The sequence below is a fragment of the Nanorana parkeri genome, unplaced genomic scaffold (genome assembly GCF_000935625.1).
Source record: "Nanorana parkeri isolate BGI_ZX_2015 unplaced genomic scaffold, ASM93562v1 scaffold1, whole genome shotgun sequence".
Taxonomy (NCBI): domain Eukaryota; kingdom Metazoa; phylum Chordata; class Amphibia; order Anura; family Dicroglossidae; genus Nanorana; species Nanorana parkeri.
This window is the reverse complement of record NW_017306269.1, coordinates 3,720,951-3,728,384: the sequence shown is the minus strand read 5'-3', so window position 1 is coordinate 3,728,384 and position 7,434 is coordinate 3,720,951.

The following is a 7,434-nucleotide window of genomic DNA, read 5'->3' as shown; positions in this document are numbered from 1 at the left end:
GTTGCCACCATTGAAGGGGTGACACCAAAATGACTGACAGTCATTTTGGTGTCACCCCCTATGAAAAGTCGGGCACTCGGTCATGGACCGAGAGCCCGACAGTGTCAGGAGAGAGGAGGGGACCCAGCGGCATACCTCATCCCGCCAGGTGAACGTCCCCTCCTCTCTCTGCCGGCGTTCATCCCCAAGATGGCCGCCAGCAGGCGTCAGTAAAACTACTGCGAGTGCGCGACGCTGCACCCGGGTGACACCCAGCCTGGGGACGCCCCTGGGAATTTGCAACCATTCCTGTGCATGTATCAAATGTGAAAAGTAGAAATCACCGATGTAATAAGAAGAGTAAGGTGAGACAGCCGAGGTTCAGATCTGAGCGATCCTGGGATTGCGCAATCATGCACAGTTGCACACAGCGATTGCTGCGCAGCCCCATTGAATTAAAACAAGACTCAGAAAGACTCTCCGTGTCTACAATGCGATCCATCTCCAAAGCCCATTCTGACAAAGTGGGTATTACAGAAGTACGCCAGTGTCGTGGGATAACACGTCTGGTATTGATTTCTTTTTTTTTATTCTAGTGTTTTAAATACATATTTACAAAACCCCGCCATGAATAAGACATGGAGCTGGCCTGTAATGTGACCCTCAGGCACTAGGCCTTGCTTGTGATGCTTCCCAGACAGAGGCAAAAGCTAACATTTGTATATTTTCTTTTAAGGTTGAATGTAATATTCCATATTATGGCCACTAAATGGAGCTGAGGAGCATAGAAATGAAGTCCAAGGCCGTGATATACACACTGGTGACATCCTGTCCCTAAAGACTCCCCTAAGAATATGGCCAACTCAGGGGCAAAGACTATCTGAACTCAGCAGCTGGTCCCTGCATTGGCACTTTCTGATATTTATTACTTTGTCTGTTTGCTGCAGGGTGCTCTTTTAAACCGCTGTAGGGGGAAGTTTCAGGGGATTTGCCCCTTTTTGGGAGCCTTATGCGGGTTAATATGCCCTTGCTGCTCCCTTATGGGGTTAATGATTTTAGTGCTGCAAATTTTTTTAAATGTGTTGGAGATACCCTGAGGGAACAGCGCTGAATCACTAAAATGTGTCACACGCACCTTGAATTTGTTACTGTATCACACCAATGTGTGCACATCACCCTAGTGACTATTGCTGCGCCACCGCAGCTTTCCCACCCTCTTGGCCGGAAGTAAATCACAGGCACACAGCAAGGATCTCTTTGCTATTACCTGATAGTGATGCTGTCATAGCCAGCCATATAACCTCCCTTGCTTTCATCAGCTTGTGTGTGAGCACCCTTCATTGGGTTTTGTCACACTTTACCATACTTAGCTCCCCAGTATGCGATCCACTAACAGGTCAAAGGTGGCTTGCAGTGTCTCTTCTAAAGATCCTGACGCTGACAGCCCGGACCGTTGACATTCTGCAAAACAGATGTGTATTGTCTTGGTGCATTAGGGTTCCATTTCGCAACACAAATGTATAAATGGGCCGTAAAATATCACATTCTCTATCCAAAGTGGGAAAAATATTACTTTACTGATCAGCAACCCATGATGGGGCAACGCCCATTGCGGGGAACATTATTCATTGTAGAGCTTTTTTTTTTTTTTTATACTGTAAGGAGAGCAGTAGTATTGTCAATGGCAACCAAATGCACATGGACATTGCAGCACGGTACTACGATATGTCGCGTATTTGCATTGCGGTGCATTGGAATTTATTTTCAACGGCACCCTGGTGTGTAAACAATGAAAAAAAAAAACACACTTGCCCCTTTGCATATCACAGTACATATAATAAAGAATGCATGCGTTGTCTTGTGGTACTCTGGAAAAAAAAGTAGGTAGGTAGGTGTTTTGGTTATGGATGCACCTTGAGGGATCATTGATAATACAGGTAAATGGTGATGATCAAAGCGACACACCTTTTTATTGGAAGAATGACAACTAAAATCTGATTGGCTGTCACATGAACCTTCGCCACTTTCCTTCGTGCCAATATACATGAGTAAGAGTTGAAAATAAACAGATTTTCTAGATGGCTGGAGAGATGATGAGACAGCAGCTGGCAGTCATTAGGGAGCCCCTAAGCTCCTGTATCAACTTTAGGATCTTGCCCCAGGGAGACAGCACTGCGCCTTCCATTAAAATAGCTGCACTTGTTAACCCCTTAAAGCATATATATAACCCAAGTGCAAAAAAGTAATACATTGGTGCTTCCCAATCCTTAAATGTGGTGGCTGCATTAGTTTTCCTTTTTTTCTATTTTCATCTGGTGATCTGCTCAGTAAATCTGTTATTTTTCAACTTCTTTTTAACAAGCCTAACTGTCCCACAAAAGTGGCAGAAAGAAAGAGGAACTGTGTAGGGAGAATTGATGAATCACATAGTCAAATTTCTTATCATACTAAACAATGTGATGTTTTGCAATGTTATAAAATGGTTCTGAAATAGATCATAGCTAAGACTGCTTAGTAAATGTGGCACAAGATAATGCACACCTATAATGTGAATGTTATAACTAGAGTGACAGTTAAAAGATATTCCACTATACGGTCACAGCCTACATGTATTTTATATTCTAGAAAGGAATACATATATAGTACTAAACATACAGTATAAAACATTATTATTTATTACAGGTATATAGTGCTGACAATTTACACAGCGCTTTACATAGAGCACATTCACATCAGTCCCTGCCCCAAGGAGCTTACAATCTAAGGTCCTTATCCCACATACATACATACAAGAGCCAATTTAAAAGTAGACAATTAACCTTCCAGCATGTCTTTGGTATGTGGGAGGAAACTGGAGTACCCGGAGGAAATCCACACAAGCACAGGGAGAACATACATGCAAACTCCTTGCAGATAGTGACCTGGCCGGGATTCGAACCAGGAACCCTGAGTGGTGCAAGGCTAAACATCAAAACATTTACAAATTAATGTACACGACTTGTTTATCACACTTGGGGCTGTGAGACACTCCTCTTGATGAGATGCCAACCTCCATCTTACGAAATTATAATGGAAATGAATGGAGGGGTTAGCGGTTTTCCAGCCTTACCAGGTGAAATCACCTGTTATGTAAACTTATGTAATGGGCTGAGGTAATGTTATTCTATGATTGGATGTATTTTTCAATCCTTGATATTATTGGATGGTTAGTTAACTGACCAACGAGGTATGAGCTTGATTTTATCTTGCTATGTGAGTCTATAAATCACTAGACGGTCATTTGAAGTTGTCAGTCTCGTGATTGTAAGCAGGCCCCCCCTACATGTGTGAGTTAAATACATTCTTATCTGATTTGGAGCTACTCACTGACCGTTGCTGTTTGGCTTCTTTAAATTCCTTATATAGAACCACTGAACACTGACATGGATGCTTACAATGGTCCGCTTTTATTCATTTATGTAAAACCTTTATCCCAAAAGGAAAAAAAACTGTTGCAGTAACTGCTTAAAAAGTGTTAGCTGGAGTTCAGATTTTATTTGTTCAAGTCCATTTACATCTGCTAGTCCATCTGACACCACTCTCCCCACAGGGTGACAATGCTGCTGTCCAAGGTTGGCTCTATTGTCCTCCATAGAGTAGAGTCACCCTTAAGGTGCCCATACACCTGCCGATTATCGTACGATAATGGCGGGTGATCCCGCATTTACTGTACGGTCGCACGACTTTCATCTTACGGGCAGGCCAGAAAACCCGCCGAAAATCGTAGGTTGGTAGCGCGATCGCAAGACGAAAGCCTCACGGGACGGAGCACACTGCCTGCTCAGCATTGCAATCATCGGCAAGCCCTCCCCTCAGCCGGAGGGCTTGCGATGATCACAAGTGCGATCTGCCTGTCCAAGATGGGCAGGTTGTACGAAATTTGAATGACCTTACAACCATCGCACAACAAAAGTCATGATGCGATGGTTGTAAGGTGTATGGGCAGCTTAAGACAGGAAGTGCTTTACTGGCTGGATCACCAGGTGAAAAGAAAGGAAAAGAAGCAAAACTGAAATGAACTCCAATTAATATATACTTACATTGGCCCAGCTTGGCACAAAGTATTTATTGAAAATTATCCCTGGCAGGCCCACGGGGATCCTCTAATACACAATAGTAGGCACGTCTTCCTACTTCCGGGTATAGGGTTAAAACACAGGGGGACACTTGCTCAGTTTAACAGCCATTAAGAGGGTGCAGAGTATTTTTCTCAATGAACACTATTGTTCTCTGATTGGATCAGGGGTGGTAACGTCCACAGTTTAAATTGAATGCTTTAACATTTCCTGATGTTTTTCATATATAGATCTGGTGCCTATCTGTCAAACAGAGAAATCATCTTATAAGATTGACTGCTGACATAAAATCAGTTTCAAGATATTAGAGTAAAGCTGTCCATACACCCATAGATTATCTGCAGAGTTTCTAAGGTCAGATGGAAAAAGTGCAACAGATTCCCCCATCTACGCTAAACTGTGTGGATAGAGGAATCTCCCTCTGTATCTTGCTAGTCGGACCCCACTAGCTGTCAAAATACCTGAACAATCTGATTGGATGCAGTCATTGTTCAGGTGTTTTGACAGCCAACGGGGCCGACTAGCAAGATATTGAATCTTGTCCCATTGGGAGATTCCTCCATACACACAGTGTAGCGCAGATGGAGGAATCTGTTGCACTTTTTCCATCTGACCATAGGCTGATAGAAAAAAACCTATAAGAGTCCAGCTTAAGCGTAAAGCTGTTATTTATGACAGTCAATAAAGTTTCATCATTTAAATTTAATGAGACTAAGCAACACATTTACATTTAGTGCATTTTAGCCTCATTTCGGGAAATTAATAGAAGAATTTGACTGCTTGCTGCAATGTATAACTCCATTCAGCCTTCAGGTCCATACCTTCCCTTTGATGTGATGCAGCACATTGTCATTAGATTACATATCTGTATAAAGATTTGTAATCTTCGTACAGATAATTGATTGGTAGCCCAACAGCCACCAATGAGATCTAAAACACCAGCCGTCATTTTCCAGGACAGGTCTGAATCTGATTGGTCACTTGAGGGCCTTGCAGAGATTTCTTAATTTTAGAAAATGTCCTCCCTATGAGGAAGAGAGCAGTGGTGTGTGTACGTCAGAGCCTGGTAATGCAATCTCTCCTTCCTCTTTCCTTTCTTAGTGATCGCCTTTGCAAGCAGCACTAATTGACTTTTTCACACTGCTCTCCAGCTATGACTGAGGAGAAATTGGTAGGAATGCTTGGAACATAGAATGTCACCTTTTACCTCGTGTCAATAATGACTGAACATAGCTGTGTTATTAAGTATATTTGTACTTCACCTGAAAAGTTACCTCTATAGAATTTATGATAACTCAAGAAAGTGCTCATGGGTGCGTTTATTGTAGTTCCAACTAGACACGTGCAATTCGTTTTCTTCCGAATCGAAATTTCGGAGATTTGGATGTATCCGAATTCGGAACTACAGATATAACGAATGCAAACGAAACAGAATTTCCGATTCTGAAATTCGTTAGTGGTAATCTGTACAAAATTTCTAGTCTAGTTCCAGTCTAGTTCCAACCATATATTATATATTGTGTGTAGGGATATATATTCAGAACCTACATTTGTATAGAATGCTTGGACCCAAAATATATGTGCACATGAGTTTCACTCTATTTGCCAGCCATTCACCACCATGTGTTCCTGTTACCTATAAGGTTAAGTTCACTTGGGCGCAGACTTTACCACCCTCTAAAAGGAAACCGCAGTGGAATGCTTTTTAGAGGATGGTTTACAGGTGTTCAGGAGGTGATACTGCCGCCTCCCAAATGCCTGCTTTTTTCACTTTTTGCTCTTAATAGGGATTTTGCATTGCAATACCATGCTGAAACCGTGTACCAGGCGGTTACCATGCACTTGTGGCACAGTCCTATTGACTACAATGCTTGCATTCGGCAAGCTGCACCTCCTGCCAAACATTATATGCTGTAAAAAATTTGCCGTGGCATATGTACATATCTGAGGGACCACCTTAATTTTAAGTGGGCGATTAGAGGCAGTTAAAAACGCAGATTAACCTCGTGTTTTTACCACCCATTTGCTGCCTGTGTGAATGAGATCTTATCATTTGTGTTGCTGGGTGTAATGGAAGAAAGCAAAGCTGGCCTACATTATACATTAAGGACCGGCCGAAATTCAAACAGTGGGTGCTGCTTTTGGTACCCTTTCAACCAGCATCCCTCGATCAGCCGACCGCTGGTCGCTGTCAAAATACAAATGAAGCAGTGGGGGATTCCTCGATCAATGCTTGTAATCATTAATGCAGGAATCTGTATTAACTTTTTCATTCAGCCCTTGGGCTGAATGAAAAAATAGGACAGTGTATGGCCAGCTTTAGTGTATACGGATATACATTATTTTCTGCAACAGAGCAGAGCTATGCAGCCATCATTAAACATTTTATCCTTCCAATAAATCCCTGAAAAGCACCGTACAAAGAGCACAAAAAAAAAGAGTGCTTTAACAGTGCTTTAATGCTGTGTAAATAGGCAACACTAAATAAATACCTGTTATAAATAAATAAAATATTCTGAAAGTATATGAGTAGTGAGTTTGGCTCTGGAATGCAAGGTAGCATGGTAGGCAGGGCATAGCATGAAACATGGTCAGATCACAACCCTCCCCCCCACAAACAGGGATGGGAGGAAGAGTCTGCAGGAGCCAGAGTATTGCACCCGCAATCCACTGGTTCCAATTGCAATGCTTTACTGGCTTCAATGCAAAAAAAAATGATAAATGCACATTTTTTCTTTTATGAATTACGTTTTTTTCTTAACGGTGGTATCTTCTTTAAAGAAACAAAATCTTTCCATTGTTGGCAATTTGTGTGAAGTAAATATTTGCTTTCATTGTAATGCCAACAGTCTGTCCGTGTAGTTCCTGATCACTCCGATTTGTCACAGTTGAAAAGCATTCTTGTATATAAAAAGAATCTCTCTGTATCTAGCGCAGCCTTTCTCAACCAAGGCCTCCTCAGGGGTGCCTTGAAATATTCATATATCATCATGCCTCTGATGGCATGATGATATGGGCCTCTGATAGGAAGGGGAGGCTCCTAATGTGAAGAGGAGCCCCTAATTTTGCACGTATAAACATGATCTAACAAGAAGAAAAAGGGACCCCGTGCAAAAACTTTACAACAGTCTCCCCTTCATATTAGGAATCTCCTTCACTCCTGATGTAAACAGGGCTGGTGCTAGGATTCTTGCCTAGACAGGCAAAGTTACATTTTTGCGCCCCCCTCCCCGACCCCCTGTAGCGCTGCGCCTGCTCCCTATCAGCATGTTTTTTTTTCTTCACTTACCTTCGGTGCGGGAGAGCAGCGGCGAGTCAGCGCTGGTCCGGTGGGAGGAGC